Source organism: Lissotriton helveticus, chromosome 6 (genome assembly GCF_964261635.1).
Source record: "Lissotriton helveticus chromosome 6, aLisHel1.1, whole genome shotgun sequence".
Classification (NCBI taxonomy): domain Eukaryota; kingdom Metazoa; phylum Chordata; class Amphibia; order Caudata; family Salamandridae; genus Lissotriton; species Lissotriton helveticus.
This window is the reverse complement of record NC_136067.1, coordinates 210637495-210656584: the sequence shown is the minus strand read 5'-3', so window position 1 is coordinate 210656584 and position 19090 is coordinate 210637495. Positions and strand designations below refer to the sequence as shown.

Below are 19090 nucleotides of genomic sequence, written 5' to 3'. Positions count from 1 at the left end.
TGATCCATTATAGCTGAAAGGCAAGACTAGATAGGGAATGCCTTTATCCATAGTGTGAGGTATCAAGCCACACACCCAGCAGTCTGTAGTATTAACTATCAGTTGGTGTTGATGCAAGAGCTGTACAAATGTATTGTTAATAAATTCTGAGCGTCGAGCTTGTTCGTGTTCAGGAAATGAGTGAAAAGAATGCATAGAAGAAACCGTAGAAGTAGTAGGGTCAAGGGGAGGTACTGTAGTTACTGGCATAAAAATCAAATGTACACCAAAGACGATTCCACCCACCAACGTTATCAAAGCCATTAAAAATGTAACTGCACATTGCATTAGAAAGCATTTGCTGTGTAGTATTCTGTACAGTCTATTTCTGCGAACATAAATTACATTTTCTCGTTGTAGCTCAGGAAGCTCCATCTTCTACGACCGTTCGCGACCACTGATGATGTGTACGTAGATGAAAATGCCTCTATCAGCCCTGGGAGTTCCCAGAACTAACAGAAAGATCGACCTTGTGTCAGACCCCCGCAGATTCAACTAGGCACACAGCCACGACCCTACGGCTACCCAGACGGCAAGGCAATTTTAAAACAAAAAGAAACAATACAAAGTATTAGCAAACTTCCTGGCTGGAGGCAATGTATAGCAAATTCAAATCTGAAAATAGGCAGTTTCCTGCTTTATTTGTCCATATTGCGAGAACGTAAGTTGTATCTCAGTTTTGCAGGAGCTGTCTGATCTGGAAACAATGTATTTTCAGCTGACGTTGCAATGTTCACGTTCGCAGATGGCAAATGTTCTTTGGGTGTGGATGACAAATGTTCAGGGTTCAAAAGAGCAGTTTCAGGAGGAGAGTCAGAATTTGGTGAATCCGTGATCAGTTCTGCATCGCTGAAAGGTATGAACCTGGGGACTTGTTCCGTTTCAGAGGCACCGATTCCTTTCTTTATCCAGTTGTCGTAAGGAAGTGGCAGAGGCACACGTTTAGCATGTGTCGTATGGATCCAATTTTTCCTTCCGGCCACACGAATAGCAGTTCTCGTTGCTAGCAGGATTTGGAAAGGGCCAATGAATCTGGGCTGAAGATTTTTTGTTCTTGCAAAATTTCTGATGACCACCTGATCACCCGGTTTCAGCTGATGGCCTGGACTCTCCGGTGGCTTTGGCAATGCATCGAAAACCTGTTGGTGAATAAGACTCAATTTAGCAGTCAAGTCGAAAAGGTAATCAATTAACATTGGGTATTCCAGCTGCTTAAATTCTTTCGGTCTAGGTACCCCCCAAACATTTGCAGGACGGCCAAAAACTATTTCGTAAGGACTAAGCCCTACTCTAGAATGTACAGTTGCTCTTGTTGATAGCAAAGCCAAAGGCAATGCGTCTGGCCAGGACAAACCCGTGGATGCTTGTATCTTAGCGAGTTTCAGTTTAAGGGTGCCATTGTAACCCTCGACTAAACCCGCGGACTGGGGATGATTCGCACTATGAAATTTCTGTCTAATCCCTAGGCCGGCACACACACTCTGCATAACTTTCCCTACGAACTCACTTCCGTTGTCTGACCATACAATCCGTGGCATTCCGTATCTGGGGAAGTACTCTTTAAGAAGAATTTTGGCAGTGGATAAGGCAGTATTGTCCTTCAGTGGGTATGCTTCGATCCATCTGGAGAAAGCACAAACTACCACTAGGACGTATTTCAGATTATTGCAACGATCCATGTGAATGAAGTCTAGCTGGATCACCTCAAAGGGGCAGGAAGGAGGAGCGAAGTGACCTGCAGGTGTGGGGATTCCCTTGCCAGGATTATGCATCAAGCATACCATACAATTTCTCACCACTCTCTCTGCACACTTACTAATCCCGTCATTCTTCCAGACCGGAGCCAACATCTTACAAATCCCTTTTGAACTGATGTGCGCTGTTCCATGTGCCATCGTTACTACTGCAAGCACATACGCATCAGGCAACATCCAACGCTGTTGTTCCGACAAGTCAATCCAACACCCACTCGAGTCCAATTTACCCGTGCTCTCTCTCCATGCAAGTTTTTCCTCCTCAGTCGCCTCTTTCTGAATTTCCTTCACGCTTTCCACTGTGTTCTCACACATTCCAGACTCAGAAATCCATCTTGCAGACGTTGCAACATACATTCTACTCATCATATTTCTAGCTGTCTGTTTTGCAATCTCATCAGCAAAAGCATTCCCACGACCAACATCATCCGTGATTGCTTTATGAGCACTGCATTTCACAATCGCAACTTCAGTCGGCAAGGTTAGAGATTCCAACAAGTCATTAACTAGCTGACCATGTTGAATCTTAGTCCCATGGGACGTAATGAAACCTCTTTCTTTCCACAAACGGCCAAAACTATGGGCCACGCCGAACGCGTACTGACTATCTGTGAACACATTCACTCTCTTTCCCTTAGCTAAAACGCACGCTCTTGTTAGCGCGATCAATTCTGCAGCCTGGGCAGAATTCTGGCTCACTCTTGCAGTCTCCACAATCGTACTCAAAGTTGTTACTGCATAAGCAGCAGTCACATCACCATTCTCCAATTTGAAGCAAGACCCGTCAACATACGACGTGCCATCTGGTTCTGACAACGGAGTGTCTTTTAGATCGATTCGTCCTTTTGTTTCTTCCTCAGTTTTGAAACAACAGTCGTGTGGTTCGGAATCACTCGACTCTTCGCTAGTCGGCAACAATGTTGCTGGATTCAATACATTGCATCTCTTGATCTGAATATGACTAGCTAACAGTGTCAGTTCATAACCTGATAATCTAGCACTGGTAAGGTGTTGCGTCTTGGTTCGGTTCATGAGTGTATCCACAGCATGAGGAACCATAACTACTAGCATGTTGTTCATTACTAAACCAGCAGATTGTCGAATGGAAGCTGCAGCTGCGGCTGTAGCTCTCAAGCAACTAGGCAATGCTCTAGCTACTGGATCTAATGTTGATGAAAAATACGCACAAGGGCGTTGTTTATCACCAAATTTCTGCGTCAAAACACTCAATGCACAACCTTCTCTCTCGTGGACATAGAGCGTGAATGGCTTACTGTAGTCGGGTGTACCCAATACAGGTGCTGAACACAGTGCATTTCGCAATTCAGAAAAACTCTGCTGACATTCAGCAGACCATGGTACCGGACTCGGAACACCTTTCCCAGTCAAGGCTACCAATGGTTTTGCCAAAAGAGAAAAATTTGGGATCCATTGCCTACAATATGAGGTAATACCTAAAAAGGCACGTACTTCTCTCTGCGTGCTAGGAACATTCATCTGTGTAATTGCTTTTATTCTCTCTGGGGTCAACTTCCTTCCCTCCTTTGACAAGAGATGACCTAGGTAGGTCACTTCTTGGCAGCAGTATTGCATTTTCGAAGGTGATACCTTGTGATTCAAATCTGACAAGTGATGCAATAAAGAAATCGTAGCTGTTTTGCAAGTTTCCTTGTTATCGGCAGCCACTAGAAGATCATCGACATACTGTACTAAAGCAGAACCACTAGGAAGTACGAAGGAATCTAACTGGCTTTTTAATGCTTGACTGTAAATGGATGGGCTTTCACAATAACCTTGTGGAGCGCGTTTAAATCTAAAACTTCGTCCTCCTAGAGAGAAACCGAAGATATCTCTGCTTTCCTCGGCTATCGGAATGCTGAAAAAGGCATTTTTCAAGTCGACAACTGAAAACCATGCTGCTGTAGCAGGAATCAACGTTAACAATGCAGTAATGTCTGGAACCACAGGAAACTGTGGGATCACAATTTTATTAACCTCTCTAAGATCAATTACGAACCTATATACTGGAGGCTTTGTAGGGTCAGTTCTTTTCAAAATAGGCAGTACAGGACTATTACAGACATTACCTCTAGTCTCTTCTATAACGTCTTTCTTGATCAGGTCTTGTACTATCAGTAGGAGCGCACGCTCACCTTCATTAGAGATTCTGTATTGTGGAATTCGTGGAAGTTTAACATTTGCTTTCAAAGTTACTACATAGGGTGGAATTTCCAAGAGACCTACATCATTAGGACCAGTCGCCCAAAGAGTATCAGGGAGGGAACGCAGCTCTGGTGGGAGTGCATCCATCGACAAGTACATCGGGGAGATTATTCTTTTACCCAACGTAAGCTGTACTCCTGCTGGAGAACAGTACAATGTCGCGTACAGGCGTTTTAACAAGTCTAAACCAAGCAGATTTTCGTTACAACCTGTCGTCAAAATCAGGGGTGCTTTCAATTGACGTGGTCCAACAGAAATAGACAAAGGACCAGAAACAGGGTTGTGAACAGGGGCGCCCGAAAAACCTACTGAAACGTTTGTTGAGCCAGACAAAGGTGCGCCAGGGAGTTTTGCATGTATGATAGAACTTTTTGCTGCACCAGTATCCAACAGAAACGGTTCAACTATACCTGATGTTGCTACCGCGACATAAGGCCCACTCGGATCTACTGGTACTGATACTACTCCCTCTCTTTGTCCATGGCTGTCCTAGTATTCACTTTGCTGAACTTCCTCACTAGTTTCATAATAGTCTTCGACATGATACTGTGGAGACCTATTCTGTTGGGCAGATTGTCCATTTCGCTGGTCGAAATAATTAGAGGGGCGATCACTCGTCTGCGGAGGCATAGCACCTCGTCCTCGACCTCTAGAGTTTTGCATAGGACTACCACGACCTCTCTGAGCTGCCGCAGCATTATTTTGCGTTCGAACTGGACATTCACTTTTGTAATGACCTTCCTTTTTGCAATAAGCACATTGATTCCATTGGTATTGTGGCCTTTGAAAATTATAATCCGTTCTTTGATATGACCCTTGCTGCATATTCGTCTGATTCATGCGAGGCGGATAAGCTTGCTGTAAAAGTACTTTAGTTTTTAAATCTTTCGTCTTTTTATCTGATTTTTCCTTCTCTTCTTTATCCCTATTTTCATAGTACTGAGCAGTCGCAAGTATTTGCGCAGTCGTAGAGACAGCCCACGCACTTTCAGAATTCTTTAATTTACCACTAAGTTCTGGCAACAGATTGTGCACAAATTTATCAACAAATAATCTCTGGCCTCCTTCTGTGCTCATATCCTGGCCACTATGATCCACGAAAGTCTCTTCGAATCTTGTGAAAAAGTCGGAGACGCTTTCGTCTTTCTTTTGTTTGCACGCGGACAATTTGTCCCAGTTAACGCGCAATGCTGGCATCAAGGTTTTCATTAAATCGATTATTCTACCAGGCAAATTAGCAATTAAAGGTTCAGGTTTGGAACCACCTATTTGTTGACCATCCGCTGCAATTATAGCTGCCCAGTCACCACCTAGGGCAACTGGATGATTCTCTTTACGAATTTTAGCCCAAATTGGTTGCGGTACTACATTACCAAATAGCAGATCTATGTCAGCAAGATTCAATACACAAGCGTCAACTGTTTGAGCCAACTCTTTGTAGTACCCTGCAGGATTTTTACGCGGATCTGGCAAGGCCTGTTTCACTGCTAATACTTCAGCTCGCTTCCATGGAATATGTATCCAGACTCTCTGGAATTGGGCCGGAGCGGCTGCAATACCAAGGTTTGCATTAGCTTGCACAGCTTCACGCCAAATTGGTGGAACCTCTCTCATTGGATATTGACGATTTCGTTTCGTACTACGTTTCTCTAATTCTCTCGGTGAATGAAGGGATGAGTCATTCCTATAACTTAAAATCAGTTCCATCGCTTCTTTTATATTTTGTCCAACTATCATACCTGCAGCAAACTCTTTCTGAACATTAATTAATTCTCCTAGATTTGATTCAGGGTCATCCTCTTCCAATTCCTCACGTAGAAGGAAACACATTTCATCGAACACATATCGTTGTGTCGGTTCGTTCCATTGCATAAATGTATCTAATACATTTTGTACATTATATCTTCCAACTTTCGAAACCCATCTAAGAGCAGTGGAATCTAGTATTCCTTTTTCTTCAGTACTGGGAAGCTGGCTACGCCTCTGCACAGAGTCAGAGGTAGGAGTCTTAATCAGAGTTTTATAGAAGGGAGATAGAATATTAGAGACAGAATCAGTGATTCTTCGACGAACAGAAAGCGGAGTCATAATATTAACAGAGGCAGTGAATAGAGTAGCAGTTGGAACAGATAGATCAGGAACAGTAGGAGTAGCAGGAAAAATAGCTTGTGAAGTAGCAGGTGTGAGCGACACAGGCATAGGTAAAGAAGCCGGCAACCCTAGAAGAGGGGTTGTCGAAGGAACATTAATATTGATCACAGGAGGTACAGGAACTTGATTCAGGGGAGCGGGAACAGGGACACCAGGTTGTCCAGCAACCGGTAATTGAACATTCGGTATAGGTGGAGCCGTAGCACCCTGTGCATACGGTGGGGGTGATCGTAACAAGTAAGACAACAGGGGATCCTTTTCAGGGTCCTCTACTACCTTAGCCGTACTCGATGGTAATGCAGGATAGCACTTGTCTATCGCTAAATTACGCTCTCTATCGGCCACCTCCATCGCTTTCTCAGACTCGTTGAGTTGCAGCTGCCTAGCAGACTGTTCTAAAGTCAACTCTTGCTCTTTCTGTTCTTTCTTCAACTTTTTAATTTCTCTCTGTTTAGATTCTTTTCGCCAATAACGGAAAGAATCAAACATTGCCGGCCGGGCTTTCTTCTTAAACAACCTTCTTTCTAGATTATCGAGAATTTCAGGTTCAAAACTACCATGTAGTGGCCAACTAAGGACACCATCTTTCTCTGTGTAGTGGATCCATATCTCGTTATAAGAGATAGGGCCCACACCAAACTTGCAATAAAGATCATAAAGGGGAGTTCCAATCGGAGGAACCAAACACGAGTCCTCCAACTGGGAATCACTGTTGCAACTAAAACAAGACAACATACAATTTTTCCGACTTACCATTTTATAATCCGGAACACAAAACAAACAAGACACAAACAGAAAAGATGCGCACTTGAACCAAGAACTTAGGCCTACCAGAACTGACAAATGTATCGATACCTGAACTGAACAGAATGATTATCGTAACCAGAATAACCAGTGATAACCTTACAGAACTGAACTGAACTGAGAACTAAAAGGTTTTATCCAAATAGGAGCAACCCTTACAAAATAACCAACTAGCAACCACTGAATACTTAACTGAGGCACTGAAGACGTCACCAAGGAGAAACCCGTCACGTTTCGCCGTACTGAGGACTGCACCTCGGGTCCAAGACAGGGCGACGGTCAAGGCAACGGACCACTGCAGCCGTCTGAACGGGAACCCTCGTGGAAGAGAACGTCGGGGCCACTTTTGCGATATGCCGGGATCGATGAAGTGGGGCGCCTCCCTCTGAAATCTTCACACGAAGCTCCTCGAACTCTTCAGGCTTTTGGACCGGTACCGAATGACGTCGCCCCACGTTGGGCGCCAATTGGAGTTCTGGACTTTTTGGTTCCGTCCAGAGGTGTCAGGGATAACACCCGAAGACCCCGGAGTTCCACCTGTCTCGGTGCACAAACAAACAGAAACACGGGCTTCTCGATGGTGGCGTCAAAGACCAAAGGTTTATTACTGCAGGGACACAGAAGTCACAGAAACTACACATGGGCAGTATCTAGGAGCCTGTTCGATTTGTACAAAGAGGGTTGCTCCTTATATACTAAATATTGGGCTTCAGGCAAATTCTTTACATGTTACCACAGTTCTAAACATTCGTGTCTTAAACAATAAATATTTGGCGTTGCACAGGGATCGTCAACAGTATCTGATGTCAAAACATTACAAATGAGGGGTTCCCACTAGTCCATCATAATCCCATGTCAATTCTTCATTCAAGACCCGGACCGCCTCATCGTAAATTTCGTTACCTCCCCCTAATAAAGGCCCAGAAGGAAAGGAGCAGAGCCAGGTGCAGAAGATAGAAAGACAGGATAAGAAATGTTTGTGGGTCGTAAATGGGCACGGTTACCAGCTTCGGCCGCCTAATCATGATCAGGCCAACGAACACAAGAACCAGTATAGCAGGACTGGCCTCAGGCTGGGGAGGCAGTTCTTGCCGAGTCATGCTGCCACAGCGTTGCTGGCCTAAGGTGCACGTGTCACTAGCAAGGTGAATCGCCGGTTAAAGCCTACGTGTCCTTTAATGAAAAGGGGTCATTGCGTGTCCATTGACTATGTGAGGGCAAGGAATACAAAATGGCTTCCGTGTTCTAAGATGGATGCCACGGGTAGAACAGAAATGTGTTTGTAACTGGAGTGCTCTTGCTCGTAGCATAGCGAAAACACCAGGATATACTAAATGGATCATTTGCGGTTCACTGATACCAAAATTATGTATTTACGACAATGTTACAAACACGAGTAAAATCGTCACGGAACCTCAGTATTTCCAGAGGTTCAGGATGGCCAGACGAGGGGAAGGGAATCAGGGAGGGTACTGCGGGGAGGGAGATCTGTAATGGCACACCACAACAAAGTGAGCAAACAACCTCTTGTCTAATAAATAGAAACACAATAACAATATGTAAATGAAACACTTGTAGTTACTTGTGGAAAAAACTTTGTTGTTGTGATCAATTAGCCTCTTATAATTTCTTGAGAATGTCTTACATATTAGTCCATAACTGCTCCTTTTATATTATGCATTCAGTCTTGAATTTAGCTAAATACTTTGGTATCTCTCAAGAATGTCTTTTGGTTAATTTCACCAGAGGCATATTTAAGATGGTTCTTCCAGAAACATGTAAAGTTTAATATAGTTCTCAAGAATATAGAGTAACATGTCTCTAAATGGTTGTGAAAGACAACTCTGAAATATAACTGTCTCCATGGAGCTCTTTTATCCTGAATTAAGCGTCCAAAATGCACTTTTCCAAGAAACAACAGAACGTTGAAATTGCGTACCTAGTTCAAGTTCAAGCGCTGAAAAGCGTATGTCCTAAATTAAATGGATCGCTTGCTCAAAGACTTTGCTATGCAGGCGGTCTTACTTGCATCCATCAAATGCTGTCTCCGCTGGGCTGAAGTCACCGAAAAGCAAGACGCTGAGAAATTCAGGGAAAACAGGACGAAAGAACCTCTCCGACTCAGAATAATCCACACCAACCGGATGGGCGTGGCTCCTTTTAAGGCTGCTGTGAATGCTCTACGGAAGTAATGCCCACATACAGGTTGGATCAAATGCCCCCTCTACTGATCTGTATCAGGCATCAGTGTCCTCGCTTGCGTTAGTGTTCGTCGGATGTCCTGCCGATGAAGCTCTCGAATCTGGAACGACAACTGAGGTCTGCAATGTGCCATCCGGGCAGACCGTAATTCTACTGGGGCTACGTCTTTTGGCGTTGCTCTGAGAATGTTTCTGCAGTCGACAGCTCCTCCAGTCGCAAGGGCATGGATTGCTTGAGGTTATCGTAGAGGGGACCAAACAGGCATTCGGGAAGCTGTGTGCATCCAGCCAGTCGGCTACTTCTCCTGTTGTGAAGAAAATCAGTGCTATGCCATTGTGTTCCACTCTCAGTTTGGCTGGATAGAAAAGGCTGTATTTAAGATTTAAATCCCGTAGGCGTCGCTTCACAGCCAAAATGAGCGTCCTTGTTCTTGCACCCAATGGGTGTAGTCTGGGTATATTGCAATTTGATGCCCTCTTTGTGTAGCTGGCCTTTCATACGAGATAATTGCAGAAAGAGATGCCTGTCTCGGAAATTAAGAAGGCATGCTATAATGGCTCTGGTGGGTGCCCCTGGTTTTGGAAGAGGCACAAGTGCCCTGTGCGCCCTCTCTAACGTAAACAACTTTGAGAGCCCACGGGGGGCTGAGACCTTCGTCAGCCACTCCTCAAGAAATAGCTCCGCAGACGGACCTTCCACCTTTTCCGGGAATTCAATAAAGTAGAGTTTATTCCTCCAAGGACATCCCTTTGCATCTTCAGCCCAATCGTCCAGGTGCACTAGTTTTTTCTGGAGGGTAATCACGGTATACCTGAGACTGTGTAGCTCTGTCTGCATTGTGACCACTGTCTGTTCTGTGGTTGTAACCCTCTCCAAGATTTTCTCAAGGTCTCAAGGAAGTAGATTAACGTCAATAGCGATTGCTTCATTTTATTTTTCAGCTCTTCACTGGTAGCATGGATAGCTGTGAGTATTTCCGCAATATATGGGGGTCTGTCAGCAATAGGCGGCGGATCGGTCATTTCCTTAGGCTGTAGCATTGCTGAGTCTCCCTCCATATTGAGCGCCTGGGCGTAATTTGATATTTTGTTAGATTGAGCCGCCTTACCCCCATTATCTTTCGCCATCATCTGATAGAGTATGAAGGTCAAGGAGACAGAGTCTTCAGTTTTAGCCACTTTTTCTCTTTCAATCTACTTCTCGGCGGTGCACCGCAGGGGTATCAGTCTCCAGAGCCAAGTCACCATTATCCCTCAGATCTCCCCTAGTTGCTGCACCGTATCCGATAGGGTAGCCCAGCGGTTGCTGGTCTGTCACATCAAAGCCCCCGGTGCAGCTAGAGTCTCTCCACTATCTGACATCCTCTACTTAAATTCTGCCCTGGATCCACCTCAAGTGCCAAATCTGATGACACCACCACCCTCTGGCACTATTTGGTGTAAAAAAGGTATTTCTCCTCCTGGCACCTCTAGCAGCAGACCCCGATGAGTACTCCCACTGTCGGCTGCAGTATCACATAACGCCGTTACCTCGTATGGGGTGATGGTGCATGCAGTCCGAGTAGGCCCCAGGCCCCCCATGCCGAGCTCCAGCACCCCAGGTGGCCTCCACCCGTCGGGAGAAGTGGTCTGGTTTTGGCTGCATGAACAGGATTCTCACTCGCAACCCAGGGATCAAGGGGCCAGGCAGCAGAAAACTCACTCGCGGTGCAGCCCTCCAAACTGCGCAGCCCCCCCAGCAAGCTGCGTCACATGTACCGGCATCGCGGGGGCTCCACCCAGTCAAGGCGGCAGGCACCTCCGGCGGGCACTGGTGAAAGTCCAGTCTCCCAGAGCACCGACCTCAGGCAGGTGGCTACCCCTCTGTTCTCCGGGAGCCGGATCCCAGCAGGTGCAGGCCCATGGATGCTCCACGCAGTCGAGGCGGCAGGCACCACCGGAGGGCATTGGTGCAAGACCTGCCCACCATAGAACCAGCCGCAGTCAGACGGTTATACTTTCATTCTCCGGACGTCTGCCTCCTGCAGTACGCAGAAGTCAGGGAAGGCCGGGAAAATGGCTGCGCTGCTTCGGCATCTTACAGTGAGATTGCACGGTTCACTGTCATAGGGGGCCCTTAAGTTCCACAAACAAGTATATCCCACTCAGGTAAAGGGACTCAAAAGCTTTTCACGCTTGGAATGGCAATTTTCCATCACCAGAATGTTGAAGATGACTGGAGCTCTCCTCAGGCATGTCTTCTCCACCATCTTACTTGCCCATGCCCACTGAGGGTGCTGTTCCTATATCCATTGACAGCCTGTGGGTGGGAGATGGCCTATAAGAAAGTGCCCCTTTTTGACATGGTCACCCCTATGTTTTGCTGGTAAATGTTGTGATTTCGACTGAAAGTGCACCTGGATCCTGCCACCCAGGCCCACAACAGTGCCAGATTTCTTTCTCAAAACTGCATAATTGTTCCTCCAAATGGCTAAACTTTTAGCACCCTCTGCCACCCAAAGGGGCCCCTCACAAAGTACATGCAAGACTATCATTGCAGGCGGCATGTCTTGGTGCAAACAAAAGTAAATACATGCCATGTCACTCATCCCTATGTAACTAGAAACAGAATTACAGAGAGTCCTAGGGGAATAAGTGTTTATAGACCTGCTTGTATCCTGTCCCCGAACTAAATAGATACCACACACACGAAGGATACCAAGGGTCTTGCAAAAGTCTTCTTCTCAACACTCAATAGTAGTGTCTGTACAAGACTGAACCGAACATGTTACTAAAACCTAAAAACACAGTTCCTAAGGAGAAGAAAGTGTGAAAACAGTGGAGAAAATGCCCATCAGCCCACCCATTGGCGGAATTTCGTCATCTGGGTCTTAGAGAAATGAAAAACTGGTATCCGCTAGACACCTCATCTCATTTTATGAGGATCGCTAGTGTCGGATCCTCCAGTACACGTATAAGCCAAAAGGTAAGAGTGGTAGGCTGAAAAAGCAAGTTGCAGTGCTCAAAAAGGTGTGAAAAAAGAATGGTGAAAACTTTAAAAATGCCTGTTCTGATGCCTAAGTACACTTTATTAGATTTGAACAACAAAACGGCAAGATTAAAAAACAGAGTGGAGATAGTATGTAAGGAATTACTATCTATCATAGATTGAATTGGTCGACATGTTTCAGCCTCTACAGGCTTTCATCAGGACCTATGATATGCACTGCTGCAACAAACCAAACAATTGTGTGTCGTAATATGATTATGTCGACCTACCAGTAATACTAACTTCAAGGCAGTCTCATATCATAATAACAAAAACTCTCCTAAGGAAAAGGAAACAAACATTTTTCACAAAACAGAGCAATTATCATACATATTGACATAGCTTCTATTGTGTTGAATATTACTCCATTCAATATAACTCACCCATTTGTAAAGGAGATGAGACCTCACCTCGCCTGGCACTCGCTCAGGTCATGTTCGGTTCAGTCTTGTACAGACACTACTATTGAGTGTTGAGAAGAAGACTTTTGCAAGACCCTTGGTACTCATCCCTATGTACCATGCCCCCTACCACTGCATGTCATCTTTATAAATCACCCCTGCAGCAGGCCTAACAGCCCTAAGGCAAGGTGTTGAATATCACATGTGAGAGCATACCTGCAGGAGCACATTTGCCCGGTGCTGGTCAGTCCTATTATTGCTAGTGCAAGTGGACAGGGAAGCCATTTTGAAACATGTGCTGGACAATGATGAACATGAGTACCCCCGGCTACATGATGGCTTCAGTGAAAAGAAGAGGTGTTTGGTATCGAACATCTCGTATTGGTGAACCCACACTGGTGCCAATGTTGGATTTACCAATATATGCACCTACTGCAAAATTAGCAAGTCAGGTAGGCGTGCCACCGGCGGGCTAGTACCACTCCTAAGGTGGGCTAGTGTGAGGTGGACATGATTTTTGGGATGTAGCCATCTTTGGGATTTTATACGTAGGAATTCTTGGACAGGGTATGCCCACTTCCCACATGAAGTGGTCCTATAGGGGGTGTAGTGACCCCAAGGGTAAGTAGCCCATTGGCTACTACTCTACACTCCCCTAACACATCTAAATTCTAAATTTGGGGGAGTTCCTGGCATCAGAAAAGCAGATCCTGACAACTTAAGAAGAGAGAGGACACGGAAGAGCCGCAAAAGTCGAGAAGAGAGAGAAGCAGCTGACCTGGTACTAACCCTGTCGGCCTTTCTGCATCCTTCATCGAAAAACGGCACCAAAGTCAAATCGTCCTGCAGCTATGACTCCAGAAACATGTGAGGACTGCCTGTCTTTGAAAAAAACATAAGACCTCCCGTGAACAGCGGACCTGTTCTAAATAATCTCCAAAAGAGAAGACTCAGAGGCCTCCGAAACCACCAAAACCTGACACCTGAAGTCACCACTGCAACCCTCGCCTCTGCCTGAGTTGAAGTGGGTCACAGGTGCCAACAAGGTTGCCCTGCCTTCAGAGCTCAAGTCCATCATTGCTTCACCATTCATGGATGCCCGAAGTCGCCTGCAGCCTCTGCACCCAGACCCTCTCAACCGTGACTGCTCCGGTAAGGAAAAACCCAACACCTAAGGATGTCCCTGGACCTGTCACCCCTGAGCCTTGGAGAAGAGGACCAAAAGTGTCCCCCTGTCCCGACCATCACAAGACCTGAGCCCACTTGCTGGTTCAGCCTAACTGGCTTCTTAGCCGGAGCCTGAGGTCTCTTTTTAAAAGGAACGATACCCATTGAAGTGCATTGGCCTCACAACACTGATTTGCACCCTGCACCCGGCAGCCCTTGTGCTGCTGGTGGTGTACTGTTGGTGCTGACTTGAACCTAGCCCACCACTCACCTTAACTCCTGGAGATCAGTCCTGTACGTCGATGTACTGTATCTTTTTGCAGATCTTGTTCTTCTTCTCATGGGATAACATTGTAGAACTCAAAAATTGCAGTGCTCACTTTTTAGAAACCTACTTACATAAACGGTTTTTCTCTGATGCCAAATAATATATAAAGGTACTTGGTATTTTTATAAATTGGTGTAGATCTCCTTCTTGAGTTGTGTTATCATTTATTAATCATCTTATGTATTTTTCAAATGTCTTGCACTCCTCTTTGTTAAGCCTAAAGCTGCTCGATCACACTACCCCCTAATCGAGTACTTTGGGATTGTATAGCAAGCCCTGTTTACACGTGGGGAACCCTTGGATTATTTACAGGTTTTATCACCTCATTGAAATATCACATAAAGAAACAGCTTCCTCCTACATGTCCCCTTGGACTAACCATCCCCCTGTTCTGGATTTGGTTAGAATCTGGCTGGTTTTGCCCTAATTCGGGTCCCCACGTCTGGTCATACCCTTGGCACTTAAGGCATACATCAAAAACACAAAAGGCGATGGGAAAAACGCTTGCAATTTGTCTCACACTGGCAATCACTTGAGATAGAATACCAACCCATTGTTCATTTGTTCACCATGTCATTTCAGTTTGGACCAAGGTATATGCAGAACAGTCTTGCCAGAATTAACAGTCTTGAGAATCCGCAGAGCTGACACATCAAAAGAAATTATCTGGTTGGCTGCCACCACCTCAACAAAGATGTGGCGGCAGCCATTTTAAGGATTAGGTCATCCTCTGTCCTACAAAAAGTTATAAAAAACATTTATGGGACAGTGTAGGTTTACCCTTCTCCGTCCTAGGGACGGGGGGGGTCCAATATGAACCGCCCCTAGTTTCAAAAACGTTAATTGTTTTTTATCAACACCAAGGAATCATGGCAGTGATTTAACCCTTTCGCTGCTTTTGTCGGCCATCGGCCGTCGCAAGCACTACCTCCGTAGTGCTGCACACGTCCGTTGGCCGACGCGGCCCGCCCACTTAATTAAACCGCCACACCGCGGCGGAATTTGTGCTGCGGTTAAGCGGTTAACTCAAATGGTGGGCATTCACCCTTTTTAAAAAATGAGCTCCCCTCGGGTGGGCCACAGCTTTAGGGGGACAGTAGTATTATCTTTTACTCATGCCTTAAAGTAACTGTAACTCGTGCCCTCGACATGTACTGCTAATTACCTCACATATTACATCACTCATGACATGTTCTATGACATCATTATTAATATCACTGCAACTTCTGGAGTGATATCATTGATAACAACACTGTGCATGGTAGTGGGTACTTCAGATAACTGGTGACTTTTAGTGGGTTTGTTAGTTTAGCCTGTATGTTTTATTGATATTTTCACTTATCTCTAACGTCCCCTTAGCCTTTGTTTTTTCGATGAATATTAATATTTGTTTGTGTGTTTGTGTATACAACCTTTCATCAAATATCTTTATCTGTTGTGCTGCTCCAGTGGCATTGATATTTAGCTTCTTCCTGCCACAGGATAGGGCAGAAGATTTTAATAGCAGCTAGAATCATTGGTATCCATGTATAGTGCCACTCACCAGCCAGTTTGCTAAAAATAAGTTTGAAGGCACTTAAGTATACTAGTGACTGTTAGTATTTTTACCTGAAAGCTGCTAGCCTGATGACCCTTTTCAGAATACGTTTAATCCGTAATTATAGAGAAGATTTTTTAAATCTAAATTATGTATCTTTATGCATTTCTATAAGAATGGATTCTTAGAAATAAAGTTCATATTCTGCTTTGCTCACTTTGTCTATGTTTGTGTTCCTTTCTATGTGGTGTCTGCATATGTGTGTGTTGTCTATGTCGATGGATGCATGTGTGATGTCTTTCCATATGCGGTTCTATGTATGCCTTAGTCTGGTGGACAAATGTTCGATAAATCCTTCAACATGAGCTAATCTGTGTGTGCCTGTAATCCTGAAGCCGACTTCTTCTGTCTGCATGCATTGTGTTGTGTACCTCCTGGTGCATGCATTAAGGCAAATTTAATGGCTTTGCCAATAGTTGCTTGGTTACTGAAAAGCATTGGGCGTTTGACTCCAACTCTGTTTGATTAACCAAAAAGGAAGCATGGCATCAAAAAATATATGACATAATTTAAACTAAAGTACAGAAATTGTTATATTTTACCTTAATACATTTAAGGTTTAAGCCACAATAAAGCTGTCTATCCTTATAGATATTCTTATATATTGTCTATAGCTGTGAGAGAGTAATTCAGTTGTCTCATAGAGCTCATGCAATCCACACATAAACAGGCTTTAAACTCAATCCTTCAACCATTAGATGTTTGTTTGATTGCAACCTATGGAGTTTTGATGTTAAATCTAGGTGAATGGCCATTTAACTAGTGCAGTTGTTTACTGGCTTGAAAAATACTAATAGTGTCAGCATTTAAGGCAGGCATTCTAAGGAATGGTTAATGCTTAATATACATTTTTTGACATGGATACCATCCACAACACATTCATCAATTTGCTCATTCTTGTTTCCTAGGTGACCATTTGTTGATCCATAGTTTAGTAGTTGGACATGCTGTTTTACGAAGTGTTTCTGAATGTTATGTATAGGCATGTTTTAAGATGGGTGTCATTTACCATGTGTCTCATTTATCATGCATATTTATATATGGGATGAATACCCGGTGCCTCACATTATAATTAAATTGCAAGTCACTGAAGAGTTTTGTGTCCATGTTCAGGAGTAAGTTAGAAGACCGATTTCCTCTAAAAGTTCATAGAACTCCGAGGTAACTTGCAACATCCTTTCTAATATATAGCAGGAAGAAATTCCTTACAATATATGGCCACACGATCAACCTACCCACAAAACTCTTATTTTATTATTTATTTATTAAGGAGTTTTACATAGTGCTGGCCAGACCTGGGGGTATGTGAGCGCTTTACAACAATTTTAATGCAAGAGTCCCACAGTAAGTCAGAGGTATACATATTGGTTCGGAAGTCCCAGTGTGCTGTGCAACATTGAGGTAGGGAGTCCTGTGATAACCTCGATGGGTGCACATTGTCTTGGGTCGAACCGCTTTCAGGGAGGAGGGAACGATGAAGGCTCAGGGAGCGGGGAAGAGGTAGGTCTTAATGACACAGTGTCAGGGTGCTGCAGAGTGTAGGCTTGTTCGCATTGGCGTCGGTTCTCGGTTCGGGAAGGCACGGTTGAGGAAAAGGACTTTTAGGAGTTTTTTTAATTTTGAAAAGGAAGGGACAGTCCTGATATCAGCTGGGATGGAGTTCCAGACTTTTGGGTGCACTCCCAGCAAAGGATCGAGTAGCGTTTTTTGTTTGTGTGTCTTCATAAGGATGAGTAGTAGGGTGTTGGAGCTCCTGAGGTTCCTTGTCTGACTGGCCTTCTTGCGTTTGGAGGCCAGGTAGTCAGGTTTCCTGCTGTGTGCAGGCAGGGCTTTGTGCGTGAGGAAGGCGGTTCTGAAACTGGCACGCATTTCGGCTGAGAGCCATTTTAGTTGTCTGAGTGAGATGTGATCATATTTCATAACTCCTGTGACCATTCTGGCTGCTGTATTGAGAGTTGTTTTGAGGGGAGCTAGGTGGGATTTTGCTGTACCGCTGAGGACTGCATTCCCATAGTCGAGTCTAGATAGCACCAGTGATTGAGTGGCTTGTTTGAGGCCCTTGGGTGGGGTGAAGTGTTTTATTTTGTTGAGTAGCTTCAGATTGAGGAAGGCGCTCTTTGCGGAGTTCTTAATGTGTTTGGACATGTCATGTTTGGGTCTAGGGTGATTCCTAATGATTTTATAGAGTTAGTCAGAGTGAGATTGCCATTGAGAGCATCAGTTGCTTTTAGCCATTCTTCTATTTGAGCGTTTTCTTCTTTGTTGGAGATGAGGAGGATTTCTGTTTTATCTTTGTGGAGTTTTAGGTGGTTTATTGATAGCCATTGTTGAACTTCTCTTAGAGTGTCATTTAGTCTCTGAATGTCATCAATGGAGGAGGTTTCCAGATAGATCTTATATTCTTGGTGTGGTGGTCTTTCATGGGAAAGAGATAGCATGCTTGTAAACATGAAGAATACAATTAGAATCTCTAGTGCAAAATGAAATTCACCCAAAAGGCAGTTAGATATTTGTTGCACACAATCTGTTTTAATATGTCAGTTTTAAAAAAAAAGCATTATACCTCAGATTATGTAGAAACATGCAGCAATATTCTATCATTTCTATAATTACCTAAAACATGGAAAATAAACATGTTGCCATAAATATTGTCTGTATGCTTAACACTGCCAACTCTCTATCCTGCCATTCACCCTGTCTGCCTCTGTGCCATCTGAACTGTAATATGTTATTACAGACAAGCAGCTACGCCACTTTATTAAAGGTAATACTAGGTGCGTCACAAGTTGCTTGCAACAAGGAAATTAGTGATGGGTTTTATTTAGGGATTGCAGACTCCCATATATTATAACTGCATATCTTGTACATGGAAGCAGTAGACCAGGTTGAAATTGAATTCATCTTGGTTTGTTTCACTTTCATTTGGTGGCCATGGCAACTCCGTATCAACAAAAAAGCATAATTCACTCAGACCCAAGAGATTCAGCCTATGATGACAAAACCGGGATTCGTGGGCACTGCTGACTCATGTGAGTTCAGAGCATCTGCTTTTTGCACCACTGCTAGATCACACAGAATAAAACTGCTCTCCAAATCTCACTTTCACAACAACTTATTAGGTGTAAATTAATGTGGCTTCTGTGTACAACAGGAGTTAGAATTACCCAACTTGGAGGAATCATTTAGTGATGATGGGATTCAAACCTGTGATGTGCAAGACATAAAGTTATTTCATTAGCCCGGAGATTAAATCATTCAATTATTTTAGCAGTTTAGGAAGTGACAATTATAGGAGTAAGATTAAAAGATCAATTACATAATACTGCCGTTCCAGAAAATGAGCTGTTCAAAACTAACATTAGTCTATTTCAAATTTTTAGAGAGGTCAAACTAAGTA

At 44.2% G+C, this 19090-nt stretch overlaps 1 protein-coding gene across 1 annotated transcript in view; it reads left to right on the top strand.

The window, feature by feature from the left end:
- LOC144762429 (cytochrome P450 2K1-like) overlaps window positions 1-19090 on the top strand; it is a 457464-nt gene that overhangs the window by 121213 nt on the left and 317161 nt on the right. The window lies entirely within an intron of this gene.